General features: G+C 35.2%; 1 protein-coding gene across 1 annotated transcript in view; it reads right to left on the bottom strand.

The window, feature by feature from the left end:
• The window catches only part of LOC131689659 (opsin, ultraviolet-sensitive), a 470,582-nt gene that overhangs the window by 307,391 nt on the left and 141,453 nt on the right, over nucleotides 1–21,738 (bottom strand). The window lies entirely within an intron of this gene.

The raw sequence follows: 21,738 nt of genomic DNA, 5'->3' as shown, positions 1-21,738 counted from the left end.
AAATTTTGTGTTTCTTAATCCTAGGGGTTTACACATTTATTTTTTTTTAAAATGAAACTAAAGAAATTTTACAGATATCTTATACATATACGAGAGGGAATAATATAATATTCGTTAGACTCTGGGGGGGGGGGTGGTAGTCTGATAATATATTTTATAAACTGAACTAAATAGTGATAGCAGGCGGCATCGAAACTGTGAAGAAAATATGACGAAGTCAAAGATTTCACCGCACTCCACAGTGGTTCCCAAGCGCAAAACGGGGGCATTTTAACTGCTCTAAAGTTATTGATTTTAGTAATATCTTTGAGGAGTTTCTTAAAATAAAACTACACTAATTTTTGCTTTATCGGATTTATGAATAATCCCTTAAAAGTGAGTTACGAAATTTATTTTCCTTGATAATTCAGAAAGAACAATATTCTCTTAAGCAGAGTATTGGAGGAACTGACCACAAATATTTTTATCGAACTCATCAACTTTGTGGTTAAGGTTTTTGAGATATTTATTTTAAAAAGACCCCTCAACAAACTTGACTTGAAAAATTGAGAGGCTAAGGTATACATGAAGATTAATAACCGTAATTTCTCTGGACAGTTCTAGCCTAGATGCCGGGTGACTTTCGGCAACTTATGCAAGAAATTACCCACTTGGTTTCAGCTTATGTGCCAGAAGAGGCGACAAAAACAGGGTTTTTTTTTCTAATTGTGTTTAAAATAGTAGATTATATTTTGGAGCTTCAAGCTCCGTTGGTTTCGAAAAGTTCTTATTACGCATTATCCGAAGTCACGGTTGCTTGGGGCGATCACCGGTTCCTCTGGAATCTACTAAACTATTACCGACAATCTCAGACTAAAATAGCAAGTGATAATTTGGACGAATTTTAATGACATATCTAAAATGCCACAGGCATGTTATTGTCTATGATCTACTTAATACAGAACGTATCATTTGAACAAATATATTTTAGACTTAGTCAAACATTGCAATAAAAATTAGCTTGACATGTACTCAAATTTAAGTTCATTAGTTATTAAAAACTGTATTCTGTGGACTTCTTCAATTAATTATACAATATTGCCGCAGATGAAATTGGATGAATGTGAATAGCTTAGTGGAGGGTATGTTAACAAAACACTGTTTACTTATGACTTTTAAAAAATCCATTTAATTTTCCTTTAAAATTTAAACCAGCGGTTCTCAACCTTTCTCGTTCCACGGACCCCTTAGAAATAACCGTGGGTTGCTGTGGACCCCCACCGATAAAAATCAATTTTGTACGTTATCAACATGTTATTTCCAGTTTGTTAGGAAACAAGACTTGAAATTTCAATATGCATTCGGAAAGTATATTTTTCTTCGCGGACCCCCAGAATCGACTTCACGCCCCCTAGGGGTCCACGGACCCCAGGTTGAGAATTACTAATTTAAACTATATATTCCATATCTTCAGTCGGAGCTGTAGTAATGCCAAGAATCAATGTATTAACCTTCATAAAGGTAGAGGGCCTAAAGGGCCCATCAGATTATAATTCTCGAATTTTTATAAATTTCAATTCTCTCCATTAGTTAGCATAACAATAAATAAAGCGAGCGCGTTAATGATTGTTTAGAATGGGTATTCCATTAATACGTTTGTCTGCAATGGTAATAATACAGTCCTTTCTAGTTTCCCTACGATTTGCGGTTTATTATTACTGAAAGTACCTCTTACTACGAATCTATTCTACCTGTGCAATTACAACTATCTAGAAGAATAGGGCCTAACATAAGAGAAAGATAATCAACACACAAATACTGGTTGCATTAGATTCGGTATTTTAGTCAAACGCCGGGACAATACTCCTCATAGACGGCTTTTCGGAGCTTAAGTTGCTTATTTCAGAAATCGTGTTAATACAACCAATAATAAATTTCCCAAATTCTCGGCAGCCTTTCAAGAGCAATTATAACATGATAATGCTTTTTTGGTGGTATTCAACGGGGAAAATCGATCGAAATGGTGAGTGAAACGAAGCAATTATGTGAAAAAATTCCCCCACAGGCAAGATTCGAACCCGTAACCTTTGAGACTCCGGCCCAATGCACTGACCCTTATGCTATCCCTGGGTATGATGAGGTGATAGTACTCTGCCTGCAAAGAGAGATCATACACAACGGCAGCTGCCAACCAACACATTTGATCTATTTAATTTCCCCGCTGGATACCAAGGCCCTGGTTTTTTATTATCGTCTTTTCTTTCGGTTTTTCGTCAGTTCATCAATTATATTTATTTTGGAATATTATTTATCATTTCATTTTATTGAGTTTAATAATTCTATCCATATTATTTATTTATTTCATTTTTTTAATATAATTCGTTTATTTTTTAAATTGTGCATAATTTATATATATTTTTTAATTTCGATAATAGAGGTTTTTACCTTGGGGTCATTTGCCTGTTTTTCTGGTTATAAAATCTCTTATTGGAAAATCTCTAAACCATTGTGCGGGGTTGGGAATTGATACCAGGTGAACTGCGTTCAAGGCAATCGATTTACAAACTGTGCTGTGCCCAGCGATGCCAACCTTCCAGTTTAAACTGGATTCTTCCAGTTTTTTTTACAACATCCAGTCAAACAGAAAATCGAAAAAATCTTCCAGTTTTTTGAAATTTTAGCCGGTGTTATCCAGTTTTTTCAAATATTCATTTATTTAATTTTTTTTATCACAAACTGTAATTTGATTCATAGAGTTTTCAAGCAAGCGATGGGATGATGCAGAGTGCCCCAGAATAAGATTTTAATCCACCTTAACCTGAATACTTTTTATACCACTTGTGAGTAAAACTGAATGTACATTTTGATTCGATTTCAAAAAAAAAAAAAATTACTCAAGCATAAAGGTGGCAGTACATTGTTTAAAATATTTTGATGAGCATTTGTTGAATTCTCAGCTAGTTGCTATAGTGGTATCGTAGAAAAGGTTTAGGCGCATCCTCAAGTTTAGCAAATGATCTTAAATTTAGGATTTTGTGAATGTGCAGAATATTCAAACCATAAAATTCGATTGTAACTATTACAATCAAATTCGAATGTATTATTTTTTTTTTTAAATTTGGACAACAATATCAAAAAACCGATCAAATTTTCAGTAAAAGGTATGGAACATACCTTTACTTAAAATTACGTTAATTACGACTTTACCCTTGTAATGTTTAAGTTGGCGGACTTAAATAATACAAGAGTATAGTAGGTTTTTTTTTCGAGCATCCAGTTTTTTTCCAGTTTTTTTTAGAAAAGTTCCAGTTTTTTTTTTAAATGTTGGCAACGCTGGCTGTGCCTTCCCCATATCCGTTTAATTCATGTTATTCATTTTCAGTCTACTTTCTACTTCTGCCCAAGTCAGACGTACAGTCGAACCAAGTGAAGAACAACTAGCAACCTCTTGATCTAGTGTGTATTGTCTCGAGAACAAAGGAAACATTTAATTTATTCTTGCCATCATGAGTAAAGTTGACGACAAAACTCTGCTCCGACCCAACACACGGGGCGTTGACTTTAAATTCTGTTCAATACGACTGAGTTTTTGTGAAGTGGAATACCTGCTGAAGGTGAAGATGCAGCTTAGGCTCAAGAAGGTTATGTATTTTCAGTATCATCGTGTTCGCAATGTAGTGCTCGTATTATTGAACACGTTAGCCCAAGCCGAACATGTCGTTTTGTAGAACAAGTTGAAGCACGTAGGTGAATGTGATAAAGTTAGAATTAAGATCCCCGTAAATATAGAAAAATACTACATGACCTACCACCACATACCCCTCCTGATCTAATCGCAAAATACATATCGCAATACGGAGAAGTAGAATCCGTTACACCTGATAAGTGGAGAAATTTCTTCCCGGGTACACCTAACGGTGTTCATGTGGTGAGGATGCGGATCGAAAGGCCTATCCCCTCCCACTTGACTCTAAAACTCAAAACTCACGAAGCTACTATTAACCAAACTACGTTATGCACCCATGAGGGGCAAGTTCCTACGTGTAAGCATTGTAATCAGACAGCGCACCACGGACAACCTTGCGCGGAAGATACAGAGGAGAATGCATCTCTACCGATAGCAGCTGTTCAGTCCATATTGACAACTGCAAAAGCAGCATCCAGCGCCCCAAAAACCACTGTAAGCAATATCGGCGAAGAAGATAAAAACAATGACAACGGATTTACACTCGTCACCCGTAAGGGTAATAAGCAGGAAAGAACATCTGATCGCGAGCACCAAGGCACCTTTAACGATAGAAGAGAATTAAGTGATTCCCATGACGCAGTAGGCGAGCCGCGAAAGAAGGTCTGCTCGCAATAAAAAGTTGCGCGCAGGAGATCCAACGGATAATCAATAATATTTGCTTTTATTTTCATTATTCATATATTATAAACACATGAAACATCCACGGCTCCGTTAAGCTACCGCTGTGAGCCGTGTCAAATAAAAGAAATAAAAAAAAATCTTATTCATTTTATCCATTTAATTAATTTTTTCGTTTTATTCGTTTCATTTATCATTTTAATAGTTTTTATTTTATTAATTTTATTCATTTCAGTTCATTAAATTCATTAAATACATTTAATTAATTTAATTAATTTAATCGATTTAATAAATTAAATTAACTTGGATAATTTAATAAATTTAATAAATTTAATGCATTTTAATCATTTGATTCATTGAACTGATTTTGCACATTATATTCGTTTTATTCAAATTATTCACATGATTCATTTTAGGTGTTTTACTCATTCTAACCAATTTATTCACTTTACTCATTTTGTTTATTTAGTTTATTTTATCCATTTTATTCATTTAATTCAATTCGTCCATTTTTTCGCTATATTTATTTTATTAAATTAATCTATTTTACTCATTTCATTATTTTTATTCTTGCGATTCATATTGTTCATTTTATTAATAATTATAACTTTTTTTATTTTATTATATTCTTTTAATTACTTTATTCATTTAAATATGGATGCTTCAACTGGCTGTTGTAGAATCTAGGGTAGGTTTCGGAACTGGAGTCACAAACCAACTGCTTCGTTTGTTATCTTCGCCGACGTTTCGACCCCTGGTTTGTGTCTATTTCAGGGCTCGACAAAAAACAATGGAAAGGCCAAACGTTCTGTGACTCTGTTAGTTTTTGTCGAATCCAGCAGAAGACCCTCTAAAACAGTCAATATGTTACTCAGTAACCAATAGGCATGAAAAAAAAATTAAAGGGTTGTGTACAGGACACGACCACGGTGACATTAAAAATGTAGCTTTTTTCAAGAGCGTGCAAATGAATTTTATCTATCACACATATCGACTCACGTTCTTGTTCACTCGCCTGTTTTCATATGTTACAATTTCCTATATACCGTCCCCATCAAAACATAATTTATTGAAGGTCTTTTAACGGTAATCTATTATTACAATTAATCAAGTATCTCACTAGGTGATTGGCATTATTTGGCTGATCCATCTAGTAAAAATAGGCTGGTCTGTCCAGAAAATATATTCAAAAGAAAAGTTCCATATTGAGAGCTGTGATGAGGAAGCCCACGCCCGCCAACGGAAATATACAGATTCTCCATGAAATTTCATTTTCCATTTAAATTTTCAATAATGTACTAATGAACTTAAGTAAACAATCTTAAGTTTAAGTATTTCTTGATCGATTAGTGATGGAATAAATGAAATTATTTGATAAATTACATTGTTATGCAACGTTCGCACTACTAGTTTTTTATGCTATCTTGGTAACATTTTTCTTGTTGCTAATTATTAAAACGTGTTATAACTCTGTTGTGTAATCATTGTATTATTAAACCAATTCTGCAGCGTTTTATGTTATATAGGTGTTTTATGTGGTAATAGGACTGACATAATTATATCTTCAGTACAGCGGTTTGTTTCATAATTTAAAGCAGATTTATTTTAAAATTTAAATTAGTATACCCAACCGTTCTATTTGTTGTATACTTTAAAACGCAATTAGAACTGTGTTTTAAATACATAGGGTAGGACAGATATTCTGACTGGTTAAACTGGGAAAACAATTTTAAGTCCAGTAACGCTTAAGACATGGCTTGAATTTGAATCGAAAAAGAACACCCGCTTAAACTGCTGCTGGGACGGTAAGTTCTGTTTTAAAATTTTCCGTTGTGTGCAGTACGAAACAAAAGTGTTTGAAATTAGAAAACAAAAAGTTCTGCTGGGAATGTGATTGTTTCCGATGCAATTACACTCAGATTTTTCACGCAGGGGATACTGGCCGTGTAAATGAAAATCGCGTAAATTAAAAAAAACGCGTTAATGAAAACCGCGTAAATTTCACAATCCGCGTAAAAAAACCTGAGTGTACTCTCCTATATAAAATACTACGCTGCTGAACAGTGCAATAACTACAGAAGCACGTTGTCAGATGCCTTACTGATAAAAAACATATAACCGAAATATGAAACATGAAAACCAATAGGCTCTTTACCCTACGCAGCTACAAAGCGCCGTAAACATGGATTAACAAGTTACAACGCACACGCATGCATAAAAATAAATATATTTTTTTCAAACGCAACACTCTAAGCAGCACACACCGTATTGAATTAAATCCAAACCACCCCGCCCACCCACTTTGCAAATCATTCTGTGACACCGTGCTTGTACCCGAAAAATCCGCACACGGCCACCGCTGCCGAAAATGCATAGCGTCTACCGCTTAGTGTAGTGCCCAGACGCTGCAGCCATGATCTTACCCGTTCGACATAAGAACAAAAACTGATTCAAACGGGTACGCGTCACCTCTATTTATAAACTAACCGTATATTGTTTAGTCACTTAGATGCGAGTGTGTGCAAATGCCAACGTTACAGAAAATCGATAGAGCTAGCTTATTGCATCGCCCGGAGACTATGTTGCTCGTATGCGATAAGAGCAACAACTGATTTAAACGGACATGCGTTGCTTCTATTTATGACTTTTCGTGTTTCATTGAGCAACTAAGCTGCCCTCTCTTGACGGCTGTGTCTGAGAAATCTGCCTCACGAATGGTAATTTTCCCGTTTTTCGTGAACTTTTTAATTTTACCAATTTCCAAAAGTCTACTTTTATTGGGGAGATATTAAATTATTACCAATATTTAAGTTAGGTATTTCTGAATCGGTTGGTGTATGAATGATTAAAATCCATCTAGTAATATCGGAGTTATAAGCGTGCAAACCTTACATAGTTTCGTTACATGGGAGATAGCTTAGATTTTAGAATGACACCTAGCGCCAGATAGTGGAGTAAGACATTTTTAATGTCAAAAATCATTTAAAATCGCTTTTGGCAAAATGGACCGCTCCATTATTGCTCTGCCATGAAAATATTTTTACGGCTTTTCTTCCTTCAAAATGCTGATTAATGACAAAATGTTTTTAAACAGTTTATTGAAAACAAGTTTACAATAGTTATGCATGAAAATGCTAATATGCTGCAAGAATTATCTAAAATCCAACTAAATGCTACTTTACTGCATATACTAGTACATACTTGATGGTTACTTGGGTAATGTTGGATTTCGAGATGATCTATAGAGCTCAAAAATTGATGTTCGCCGTCATTCTAAAAACAAAGATGGCGGAGACTTCATAATTCAAAATGGTGACTTTTCCTTGGCGTGTTATCATATAAAACCGTACAATGTGGATATTTATCATTTGCAAAGGTTGTAATAGAAGGATGTCTCCATATCCAAAATTGATATTCGTCATCGTACAAAAACCCAACATGTCGAAGCTACAGTAAAAAATCCGTCATAATAAATATGATAGATTTTTTACTACAGACAAATCTGAAAGTCTTCAATCTGGGTGCTTTTAGAATAGAAATGTCGCCATCTTGGATTTCCAAATGGCATCAGACATCGATTTTTGGCATCGACTCATAACAACCGTGTCGAAAATATCCAAATTGATTGGGTTATAGAGAATTCAGAATTTGCCCCAAAAATGTGGTGCCGACAACCGGCCATGTTTGGGTGCCGACAAGTAGTAATTCACGAAATAACGAAATATAACCGTGTGCTCATTAATTTTACATGAAACATATATTTTTCATGCGCAATGATATAAAATTACACTGACTGCCATTTAGGACAATCGCTATATGTGGAGTAAAATTACGTGATTAAGATTCCGAAATTCAACGTCATGTAAAATTTAAATTAAACGTAAAACTAAGTAATTTTTGAGGCTCGTATATGTCAGGGTCAGGAGACGTAAATTTACACCTTGTACCTTTATTTTTGAACTATTAATTTTGTAAGTTTTGAACTTTAGCTGAACTATTTTTTTTGAATTCGTTTATTTAACACGGCTCAATGCGTTAGCTTTACGGAGCCGTTGGTATTTTCTATATTTACTTGATGTAAAAAATAAACGAATAATGCTAAGAGTCTATCCGATCCCGTACGCGCGACTTGCCATTGCGCGCGGAGATCCGTTTTCGCATCGCGGGAATATTTGCATCCACGCCAACTGTATCATGAGGATCATTCATATCCCTATCGTCGTCACACATGTCCGGATCATCATCGGGGTTACTGCGTTGATGATCGCCATCAGGTGTTCTTCCTAACTTCTTTCCCTTTTGGGTCACGAGCGTGAACCCTCCGTCATTGCTAGTAGCTCCCTCACTGATGGTAGTAGCGGCTGAGCTTGTGGTACTTGATGCGGCTTTCGCTGTTGTCATTATTGCTTGAACATCAGCCACAAATTTGGCAACCGTTTGTGGCTCAGGGAATGATATTGGAGACTGAGTGTTGGCATTTCTTTCTGTAGATGAGCTTTTCTTAGCGGTTTCTGGGCAGGGTTGTCCGTAATGTGCTGTTTGTTCACCGAACTGGCACGTGTTAACTTGTCCTTGATATGTACATAGAGTTAGCTGAATAATGGTGTCACCCCCTTGTGTTTTGTACTGCAGAGTAAGGTAGGAGGGAATGGACCCGCATTCTCACCACAAAACCACCATTTGAAATACCCGGAAAGTAGTTCCTCCATGTGTCCTCCGTAATGGATTCCACTTCTCCGAAATATGACATGAATCTGCCAAATCATGTAATTTGACTTCCACGTTTCCGTTATCCATATATATAGGGATCGTAATTTTAGCGGTGTCACGATCAAGTACGTGTTTCAAGTTGTTTTACGAATGAATCTTTTCGCCTGGGCGAATTTGTGGAACGTTATTAGCACCGCGTGCCTCACGTGCTCCAGCTGGATAAAGCTGACTTTCGAAAGCCGAAGCTGCATCTTCACCTACAGCAAATGTTCCGCATCACCAATACTCGGTATTATGCGGAAAGACCTGAAGTCAATAGCCACCGTGTTAGCCCGTAGAATTACACATTGTTGATGAGACTCAGTCATCTTGATAGATCAGCACACAAGAATAATAGTAACGGTTTTCTTTGTTCGTCAGACAATGCACACTAGGGCATTGCAAAAAAACTTTTTTTTGAATTCTCATAGGCCCCCCCTCTAATATTGTGACAAATGTCAAAGTAAGCTGAGATGCCAAATTTCACATCATTTGGACAATTTTAGACCCCCGCCCACCTCGCTTGAAATTTTTTGAAATTGGTACTATGGGTAAATATGGAGGAAAAATCCATTAAATGCTATAACTTTTGAAGTAGCAATCAGAAAATTACAATTTATACCTCTTTAAAAAGGAAATAATCTTAGTATCTGAATGGAGATATTTCTATTTCTAGAAAAATATGGGAAAGTGGGGTACTGGGTCATTTTGACCCCAAAATCCCCTATTTTTACATTTTTTCTGCTCCGTGGTGCAAACCATACCATATTTTGCAGTTTTTCTAATGTAAAAAATCTCAGAAATCGAACGGAACCTTTTAGACCTTTGTCCAAATACGAGAAGTTGGGGTTATACGGCCTTTTGTCATTTATATTAAATTTTATCATTTTCTCGTGCATATATCTCTATTACTCTTAATTCAATTTTCGTAAATTGTACCTTGTTCAACGTGGAAAATCCTTAGGAACAACATAAACATAGATTCGCTATCAGTAAAATTCAGAAACATCAAATTTTCTGACATATAGTCTCGATTTCACATTTTTATCATAAAATCGCACATATTAACTCCATTTAACAACAAAACTCTTATTTAATTTACTATTTATGTTGAAATGCGCTTAAAAAGCACATGATAAAAGTTTCATACCTGGAAAAATAGGTGAAGTTGGGGTATTAGGACATTTAATGAAAAAAATATGGTTTGTAGAGTTAATGTCAAAAATTTGATGTTTTTGAATTTAAACGCAAACGAATCTATTTTTGTTGTATTTCTAAGAATTTTCCACGTTCAACAAGGTACAATTTATTAAAATTGAATGAAGAATAATAGAGATATGCACGAGAAAATGATAGAATTTAATATAAATGACAAAAGGCCCTATAACCCCAACTTCTCGTATTCGGAAAAAGGTCTAAAAGGTTCCGTTCGATTTCTGAGATTTTTTCACATTAGAAAAACTGCAAAATATGTATGGTTTGCACAACGGAGCAGAAAAATTAAAAAAATAGGGGATTTCCATTTCAAAATGACCCAGTACCCCACTTTCCCGTATTTTTCTAGAAATAGAAATATCTCCATTCAGATACTAAGATTATTTCCTAGAGGTATAAATTGTAATTTTCTGATTGCTACTTCAAAAGTTATAGCATTTAATGTATTTTTTCTCCATATTTTCCCATAGTACCAATTTCAAAAAATTTCAAGCGAAGTGGGCGGGGGTCTAAAATTGTCCAAATGATGAGAAATTTGGCATCTGAGCTTACTTTGACATTTGTCACAATATGAGAGGGGGGGCCTTTGAGAATTCAAAAAAAAGTTTTTTTTTGCAATGCCCTAATGCACACAAGAAAAAAGTACGGTAGAAGTATCATTCTTCGCCCCCTCCCTAATTTTCGCCCCCTTGTAGAACAATTACAAATAATTCTATCTGCTTTACGACCTGGACCTCCGCTTTCGACTATTATTGAAAAACAAACTAAGACGAATAAAATGTGCAAAATGCCCTAATTTAAACAAAAATATTCCATAACGTATTTTTAATCGTAAATAAAGTAAATACCTGTAGAGCACTTATTTTCCTGAAAACTAAAAATGGTGACAATTTTTTATCGCTGGGAAAGTTATATAAATTTTGTGAGTTAGAATATTCGATGGTAATGTTTTTGATCATTGCAGGAATACATGTCAACGCACATCCGTGATTATTACCTTTATTTAATTAAGTTTGAACAATTTTCAAAATTGGCGAAAATTAACGCACGATGAAACTCAATTCTAATCTTCGCCCCTGGCGAAATCCCATATAGCGCTCTTTTCTACGTATGGGTTTCTATCTTCGCCCCGTTTCACAGTTGTCCCAAAGTAGACTATTGATTGTAGCTATGTGATGTCTGAGGAAACTTCTTGAAATAATACGCTCCTTCTTTCAATCATAACGGATCGTTGACTAATCTCCTTAAAAGTGATTTACGAAATTTATTTTCTTCAATAATTCAGTTAGAAAAATACTCACTGCAATAAAGTTGTAGAAAAACTTACCAGGAAGATTTCTTTCGGAAACTCTTAGTTTTCGAGATACAGGGCGTTGTTTGTGAAAGACCCTGAAAAACAGTTTTTTCACCAGAACTTCTATTATGGAGCTTCAAGCGATTTTTGATGTTCTAGAAAGTAATATTGACGGCTGAAATAGATAAATTTCTAAAATACCATAACCTGTTTTCGTTTCGCTTTCCGCTATTTACAGCGCTATTCACTCTTTCTAGAGTCAGCATCTCTAAACCGAGTAAAAACGGATAAACTACTTGGTAACTAAATGATATATTTTATATACTGGAAAAATAAGAGCGCCCCAAGACTGCTCTCTACCTATGCAGTTGCAGTGAAGATAGTCAGATTCTGCTATTTATCTTTGAATCCCGCGCAGTTGTTTTCGATTTCTAAAATATGTTATTAACAATTCAATTAAACTATATCAATAATAATTTGAAAAACTTTTACAAACGTAATGTTTGGTGCTTTACGAATATATATATTCATGATATGCAGATTCTAAACAGCACCGAGCAGGTTTATAGGTTTTCTCTGTAAGGAAGACAAAACCTATCAAAATACAACATCTCCATTCCTTTTTTCATAGTTTATAAAGAAACAAGCCAAAAATTAATTCGTTTGGAAAGCCTTATTGAAAGCAAATACAACGGAGTTTCTGTCAGTGATTGAGGGGTTGTATATGTTGAGGTGCAGGACAAAAGGAAAAAAATTGAAATTTTATGAAGGTATGTAGCCATATTTAAATCGAATACTTACTATCCGTCTAGCGTAGTACAATGTCTAATTTGCAAAACCCACTTGTGAACATGAATAAATATTAATAGGGTGGGTGCTCCTATAGTTGAGGTGTACCAATAGTTGCAGTAGTGGGTTATACGCCTAACTAAGGTACCAACCATCAACAAATATTTTTTATCGATTCATCGCACTAAAATTATGCGACAATAAAACTATTATCCTTGAAATTTGCTCAAATAACTGTTGAAATAATGATGTTCTTTGAATTTTGAGCTCCCTTGAACTTATCGTTGATATAGGGTACCTATAGTTGCAAGTCCCATAAGAAATCAATGGAATTTGCAACAATAGGACCCGAAATTAGTGATTGCTTCATTATTGGTACATGTGCTCCTATAGTGGTACAAGCGGTTTTGAATACATAAATTGGTTATTAAACAATCTTTATCTTTTTCCTATGAAGTAGGGATTGAAAGCTTTCGTTTAATGTATTAACATTGCCCATAGATCTATTCATCGATTTTGTAGCAAAAGTTTTCCTTAAGTATGCGACTATTGTTACATCCACCCTAATTGTCGAAGTTATAAGCATTTCCGTAAAAGCGCGTTTTTCTATAAGAGATTTGCCGTGACTACGATTCCTGTATAACAGCTCAATTGAAAACATAAAAAATCATAAGTATAGGCACTTGTGGTGTCCTTGAACTATGCATTGTAATTTTTTATTTTTGCGAGCGGGGACGATTTTTCCAAAAAAGCCACTATTTTTCTATTATCACTGAAATTTTTTTTTAGAAATACACAACATTGATATGAAAATTTTGACGAATAAATGGAATCATTCAAGGACACGAAAGTTAAAAATAATTACAAACAATAAAAAAAAAGAAAATTGACATCGGTAGAAAATATTTTCGGCAATCGTAGTCACAGCAAAGACGTTTTTGAAAAACATGATTTTGAGATGCAAAGATTCTAGTATACACCCGGGACATCATTAGGGAATAGTGAAATACGCTATAATGTTGGTTCTACTGCTTGGATCTTTATACTAATTTGGGAAAACATTCTTAAGAACTTATACTGCCGCTCTACGTATAATTGTCTCATGTGTATTGGGAATTCCATTGCACATGGAGTAGTTTTGCGTATAACGATAAGAAAGATAAAAGAATAATTATTTTTTCGAATTTTGGATCTACACATATATCCCTTTAATTTAGGTGAGCATCTGTAGTCATTTCAGGCATATTCGAAATATTTAAACGAAATTGAAAAAAAAATCTCCTTAATTCATGATTTACATAACGAATATCGGTTGATACTTCCAAAATGATTTTTAAACCATATGCTTGACATATTAATTAATGTATCCATTGCACCTGCTGCAAAACCGAAAGCAAATAAATTTTTAATCCTGTGCAAATACGAAAATGTAGTGAGAAGGCTTGGGGTGTCTTGATTTTTCTAGCATAGTAGTAGAGTATTTTTTTAGTAATACTATTTAGTTGACGAATGGTTTGTTCGTATTTGCACGTTGCTATTCTCGTTCGTTGGTGCGTATATCGCTTTCCTCGTTCGCACGAAATATCGAGAACACTCTTAGTAGTCCACGCTCTGCGTGCATCCACACTCGCGTGTGCTCTTCAACGCATTTCTCGCTTGCGACATAACAAAACACACGAGACTTTGCCAGAAAAGCTTCCTGGATATGCCCTACATACTAGATGAAAGTTTGGGTTTCTCGCGAGCATTCCCGCTCGAGATTTTGTTTCACCTGGGCGCGAACGATGAAGAGCGCTGGGCATGCTATTCGTACACGCTCGCGAATGAACGGACTTGGTGTGCTTCTCGCTCGTTTCGCAACACAACATAACGAGACTATAAATACAAGAGCTTGTAAGTTAACGTATTATTTGTTTAATAGTTAGTTTTTGAAAATGTAATCTGGATTTGTCTAATCTTTTCTCTATTACCAATTCTGTGATATTGTAGCATGATAGAAGTCTTAAAATTGTGCGTGGGCGCGCGGGGGCGATAAAATAAAGCAAGAGGGGGGCGAAGATTAAATTTAGGGGGACGAAAATTGAAACACATCTTGAATTAGAATATTGTTATTTTTCGTTAATTTCATGTTTTAAATCACTTTTATTCAGGATTATTGGATATTATATGATACGTGATGAGAATGATTAAATAAAATTAGTTAGAGCAATCCAAATTGTTAAAATTTAAAGTTTTTCAGCAAACAAATGTTTTAGGGGGGGGGGGGGGGGGGCGAATTATAGTACATTTACCCTAACTGTTTGCGCTGGTTTGGGTAGTGGCAGAGAGCACACTGGTATTGTGACTGATGCCTTTGGTGATTGAGAATAGACCGATTTTATAAGTTTTGATTTAAATTCATCATCTACACATTTCCTGAGTTTGATAACTCATTCTCATTTTTTGCTTTATTAGTTTTTTAATTTCATTCGTTTTATTTATTATTCCGGTCCAGATGACTCTTCCAGTGCAAGATTGAAAAATAGATATTTTTATTTTTGCACATTTTTGTATTTGAGAAAAAATATGCTCAAGAAAGAATTCATTTGAATTTGGCGTCTGCTAGAGCCCATCAAATGAAATTTCACGTAAGCTGACAAAATCGGGCCAAAAAGTTATCGAAATCGGGGATAGAAGTAGACATAATCAAAGATAGACAAAATCGGGGGCTGATACAATCGGGTCTGCACTGTATCTGCTACATAATTATTCCATTCCGAAAATCCCCGTATTGTTGAGGTTATAAAAAAATATCTAAACCCTTAAGTCCCTCTCTTGGGTTTTCAAATTGTTTCAAAAATCGATTTCCTTCACGTATATGTCAGCCTCCTTCCGAAAATACACATATCGTCGGATTTATAGTAAATTTATCTAAACTGGAAGTCGCCATCTTGGATTTCAAAATGGCCTCGAACATCGATTTCCGTCATTAACTCGTCAACCTTACACCGGAAATACCCAACTTTTATTAGTAATAGTTACCTAAGAATAAATTAAATTGTGCTACTTCATACTGTACTGTACGAACTCAAACTTTTTTACGAACTTCGTTCGTAAAAAAGAGTTGGTTATTTCGAATTGGTTTCGAAGAAAAAAGTTTCGGAATTCAAATATTTCATAAATAAGGAGCTCGTAAGTGAAAGTTTCAGTGTAATAGAAATTAACATACATAGTGTTTGGTTTATGATTAAGAATCTCTCGAGGGGTGATAGAGGATCATATTTTGGGGGGAAAAATCGTTCTACACCTACCAACCATCAAATCTCAACCTTTACAGAGCTATTGAACTTTTTTTGTAAATAACTAGTTTGTCTTAAAATAACTCCAATTCAAAAAGCATACTCTGTATTGTAAATCGTTTAGTTCCGTTGGACAGGGCCGGCGGAAAGCGTGGGTAGTATGGGTAGTACTACCCATACCGAAAATAACCGAGTGGGTAATTACCCACTCGAAATTTTGAACCATTTCAAAAAATTTAGATGCGCAACGCATGTATCTCGCACTACACACATTTGAAAACATCGATGTACCACAATTCCATTTGCATAAACGAACGTGATTTAATGTGAATGTAATGTAAGCGTGTGCATTGCGAAAAGGGAAAAATCGTTACCAATGGACCCCTCACCCTATGCTTTCTACCCACTCGGGCGTAAAGTTTTTCGCCGCCCCTGCCGTTGGAAAGGTGAGAACATTTTCTGTTGAATGGTGTTCTCGCTTGTTTCAGTTAATGAGGTTAAGTAATTTTCTAGAATTAATGTATTTAAAAGTTAACATTTTTATCGATTTTTCGTTCAATTCTCGAAAATATCAATAGTTAACATCACTACTTTAATGATTTAGATTGTTCTTCTGGAAGAGCTGCATAAATTATTCTTTGACATGATCCACTTATCTTTTCTTGTTTCCATGTGTTTGGGTTAATGAATTTGAATACTTTTATCTAATTTTCGCTAATATTAGCTCTAATTGATAAAGTATGGCACTTATTGTATTGTTTTTTGTTTTAATTTGAAATCAAGGAAAATTTCACAGAGGAAAATGTATTAATATCATTCATTTAAGTGAATTTAGTATTATTTTAGAAGTGAATTAGTTTCAAGCTAATGTTATTATTGGCATTTTCGTTATTTTCTTAAAATAGTAAATAATAAACATCACCATTATTATCATCGAAATAATACATCTCAGCAAGGTCTACAATTTTTGCTTTGACTCCATTCAATTATCTCTTTTCGTTTCGGCGCAAAATTATTTTTATCACCTCATTTCATATGCAAAAACAACGATTTCGGACCCACTACATTTGCAGTGACGTCTTGCCGTGTTCACTGTTAAATTGCAGTGAAATGAAAAGAGATAGGGATAATGTGTCAAATAACAAGTTATAGAGAATGTTAAGGGGGATCCAATGAACAATAGCAACGATAAATTTAGTTGATTAATAATTAATTAAAGCCATGTCAAGTGATCCTCGAATTTTTCGCAAAATCACCGATCTTCATGAGGTATATTTTATTGTATAGGGATTATGGTGATTAGCTTTTGGTATAAATATTTCGTTAAAATTCTTTTTTGCCTTTAAGATATTAACCCTTAAACTTTATTGCATGATAAAATTGTTAATTTTATATCTCAAAAACTACTGAAGATAATTCAATGAATTTTTGCACACTTATGCAATGATATTTGCACTATCTTATAAAAATGTTTTTACTTTATAATTGTGTGAATAACGGTACTTTGCATCTGTTTAAAATTTTCAATTGCATTTTTTCTTGTGTTCTTCACGCTAAAAATTTTCAAAACGTATGTCAAATTATGCAGCAATCTTTCACCTTCAATTATCTGTATTGATAAATTTTCATTTTTGTTCCTATCGAGAGTTATGGAGGATTTTGTAACAGTGCGCTCTTTCAACGCACGGCCCACTTTGATGCAGCCCGCGAGAACGTTCATATTGGCAACGTCGCACGTCGCTACGTCAGAATGCGCATCGCGTGGGACGTGCGCATCGCATGACTAACCACATCTCTCGATTAGCGCAAAAGGGCAAATTTTTCAATACGGATTATTGAGGCTGATTTTTTTCGGATATGTTGAGATGCGTTAAATATTTTTGACCGAAGTGCACAACAAAAATTGTAGTTGTTCAATATATTTTTTATTATTATAATTTAACGTTACTAAATTAACATATTTAAAACACTTTCATTTTTAGTCTGCAACATTAATATATGAAAATGGAAAATCTTATGCCAACAGCATTTTATTTCACTTTTTATTTTCGCGAGTGATATTACCTTTAAACAACGATGTGTCTTTTGAAAAAGTTTACTTAAAATCTGTTGTTCAATCGCATCGATGTTGGGGTTTTTTGTCACTATTGCTTCTTTTAATTCTGTTAATTGGTGGTTCTTCAAGTTTTGGTAAGATATTATTTATTTTTGTCGAATTTCAATTAATCATCAACGATCTTTATTTTAAAATCATCGTTACAGTTTTCCGCATGTACCTGTTGAGTCATCGAATATTCCAGTTCCATTACTTTGGCAAACACCATAAGAAGAAAAATTAAACGTTAAATTTTCCTATATTTTAAACGCGTTAACCCATTACTATAAACATGGAATGTAAAATTGAAAATTTAACGAAAATTGTGTTTTATTCATGTACACATATATTTTCGTTGTATTTTTGCGCCCATTACGAGATATGCTACACTTGTGTTGACCAATATAATTTTTAAATTTATCACTCCACATGGATGCCACAAAAACAAGATACGACGAACATATTTATGATTTTTTTTACGGAATACATCATTCGTGTGATCGACCCATGTTTATAACATAAATCAATCGAATGTTTTTTTGAGCAAATATTGTCTGTCTTGAGATAATATAGCATTTCGCGAGTTGTCTCTATATGGAAAACACCCAAGTGCGATCGAAACAAAAACAAACGTTAAAACGTTTTCTCACTCGCACTGATGCAAATTAAATGAGCGCGTAAATTAACGCACGACCCGAAGGCTGAAAAGGCGCTATATGGATTTAAGAAAAGATTCGCAATATACCGTGCTACCTCTCAGACAGAACCAACTGGAAATAAAACGTGGTGAAGTATACCAATTTGCGAAAAATATGTCAACGCAGGTTAAAACATGCCCACTGCTCAACTTTGCTCTGCGGCTGGCAACATCCGAGCGCGCTTGTCCGAGGTATTGAGTGACAGAAAATTAAATAACTCCTGAACAATATAATAACGCTAGGGTGACCATACGTCCTGGTTTCCCAGGACATGTCCTGGTTTTGCATTGACTGTCCTGGTGTCCTGGGAAGTAGAGGAAAATGCTTAATTTGTCCTGGTTTTTCTCCTGTAAGCCTAATATATTTCTATCTATTCAGTCTTCGATTTTCACTATGCTCTAGATCGCAGTAACGACCGACCGCAACCATAACTGCAACGTATACTCATCCAACAACAATAAAGTGTGTGAACAATAAAGCACCGTTACTTTCATCGATGCGATATCGATAATTCATTTCAAGATGTTTGAAACTCAACAGCAAATTTGCAAATGCAGTTTAGATTAACGGAAGTCGTCGTTATACAAGCTCACCACACTCGTTACTGATAACATTTAAAACTTTGGCTATAACGGAAAGCTACGCAATGTAAGACAACATGCAATACGTCGTTGAGCATGATCATGTTAGGACCAAGATACCCGTTTATATTGACAAAGATAAGATTGATATGCATCTGCTCAATCTACACCTGGGTATTATTAATAAATTTATTACAACCGTCATGTCGAAATACGTAACGGTGAAATCCTTTAAGTTTAAAACCCGGAGAAAATTTAGGTATTTCCAACGGTTTTTGTTTCGTGAGATGTGACCTGTTCCTTCATATCTGAACTTTCAATTTAAAGCAAAACGCGTGACCAAATCTCAAATCACGCTGTGCACGTATGAAGGACAGACCCCTACGTGCCCTACGTTGTTACACAAGAAGACACACTACGAGAAACCATGTACACAAACCTCTAACGAAGCAATATCAACTGCAAGCATACCCATCACACAGCCCTTCATCAACATCAACTAAATCACAAACCACCGGAGTTGCAGCTCAGGCACCAACGAATACTGGAACAACAGAACGTACGAACGAAGGCACATCGTGAACGATCATTGTGATGTGCCTACTACTTCCCAAACAACTGGCAGCACCACCGATAATAAAGTTAATAACAAAGAACATGGATACGCGATCGTGACCCGTAGGCCCCACAAGCAACTCAAACCAGGTAATCATGAAAGTCCATACAACATTAACAGCGAGAATAGCATGAACGATAAACCTAGAGAAAGCAGACTAAGTGATCCACAAGCAACAAGAGGCAATGAAATAAATAGATTTTCAACAAGAAATAAGATCTTTAGGCAAAGTAACAAATCACGTATACAAGATCCAATGGATATACAATAAAATTCGATTTATTTATTTTTATTTACACATTGATAATATTAAAAGTTCTACGGCGCAGGTAATGCATTGAGGAGTGTCGAATAAAATGCGTGTGAAATATCTAATGGACGATTAACATGCCTTCTTCACGCCTGGACGCTGAACAGCGACGAATCGCCGAGTGTAGCATCCTACCTCAGTCAAAAAAATGCGGACGAACAACATAGCAGGGAGTATGTAATGTCGCGCTCAAATACGCGCTGCGAAATTTCAAAATCAGTTACTTATTTCTGCTTGTATTTAACGAAACCAAAATTCAGAATCACCGCCTCCCTCATTCATTAACTTCCCAACTGACTGAAACTTCATGCAGAATGGAACGCTTGAGTGCAGAGGAAATATAAATTACTTCACCAACTAAAGCATTTATTTGTTTTTATGTGGAAAATTTGAAGGCAGAAGCTGGCATCTTCTACATATTCGAGCGTACGGGAACTGCATAATCTATATCTGGTGCACTTTTGCTCAATAATCCCTCTCATAGGTAGAATGGAACCTGAATGCGCTGTGTCGGGAGAACGAATGAAGAGGGAAACAAACCAAACATTTCTTTCATCGCGACGTGCATGAATTGAATTTTGTTTTCTTTCAAGTTCACGCAGGGATGTCAATTTTTTCAAGCTCGGGCTCAAACTGATATTATTTACACCAAGCTATCCGCCAGTTTTCATATAACAATCGATTAAACGCAGAAATTTTTGGTAACAACGGTAGGTTTTGCAGCTCTCAAGTCGAGAGATAATGGTTGTCAACGGAGATTGCCAGGCATAGCGCAGGGAAGCTACTTGGGATCACTGATGTTTCTGATTTACGTCCATGTCGTGTTTTTAGTACTGAAAACTCCTCGCCGGTACTGCACAGACCATCTCAGCATTAAACGTTTGCTTATGGTGGTGTAGCAAGAACTGCCACTGTGGAATTCCGATGAAAGACTTTCTGGCAGAGCTCTTCCTCCCAGACTCCCATAACTTTTTTACTGTCCAAGCTCTGCCTGCCAGACCCCAGAACTTTTTAACTGACGAAAACATGCGGAAAAGGCAATGCCGATTGAAAGGTAACGGGGGGAATCAGTACCCTTTCGACTGTCCTGGTTTTTTACTCGTCTGTTATGGTCACCCTAAATAACGCTAAAGAGCAAGCAACACAGAAAACATCACTTTCAATTATCCATAAAGAAAAGCTTGTCTTTTTGCTTTAATTTCAGAGATGCCAATTTTGAACATGCGATGCGCGTTAGGACGTTATGACGTGCGGCATTGCCAATATGTACGTTCTCGCGGGCTGCATCAAAGTGGGCCGTGCGTTGAAAGAGCGCACTGTTACAAAATCCTCCATAACTCTCGATAGGAACAAAAATGAAAAATTATCAATACAGATTATTGAAGGTGAAAGATTTTCGCATAATTTGAAATACGTTTTGAAAATTTTTAGCGTGAAGAACACAAGAAAAAATACAATTGAAAATTTTAAATAGATGCAAAGTACCGGTATTCACACAATTATAAAGTAAAAATATTTTTATAAGATAGTGCAAATATCATTGCATAAGTGTGCAAAAATTCATTGAATTATCTTCAGTAGTTTTTGAGATATAAAATTTTCAATTTTATCATGCAATAAAGTTTAAGGGTTGATATCTTAAAGACAAAAAAGAATTTTAACGAAATATTTATACCAAAAGCTAATCACCATAATCCCTATACAATAAAATATACCTCATGAAGATCGGTGATTTTGCTAAAAATTCGAGGATCACTTGACATGGCTT

Source organism: Topomyia yanbarensis, chromosome 3 (assembly GCF_030247195.1).
Source record: "Topomyia yanbarensis strain Yona2022 chromosome 3, ASM3024719v1, whole genome shotgun sequence".
Classification (NCBI taxonomy): Eukaryota; Metazoa; Arthropoda; class Insecta; order Diptera; family Culicidae; genus Topomyia; species Topomyia yanbarensis.
This window is presented reverse-complemented; position numbering and strand designations above follow the sequence as displayed.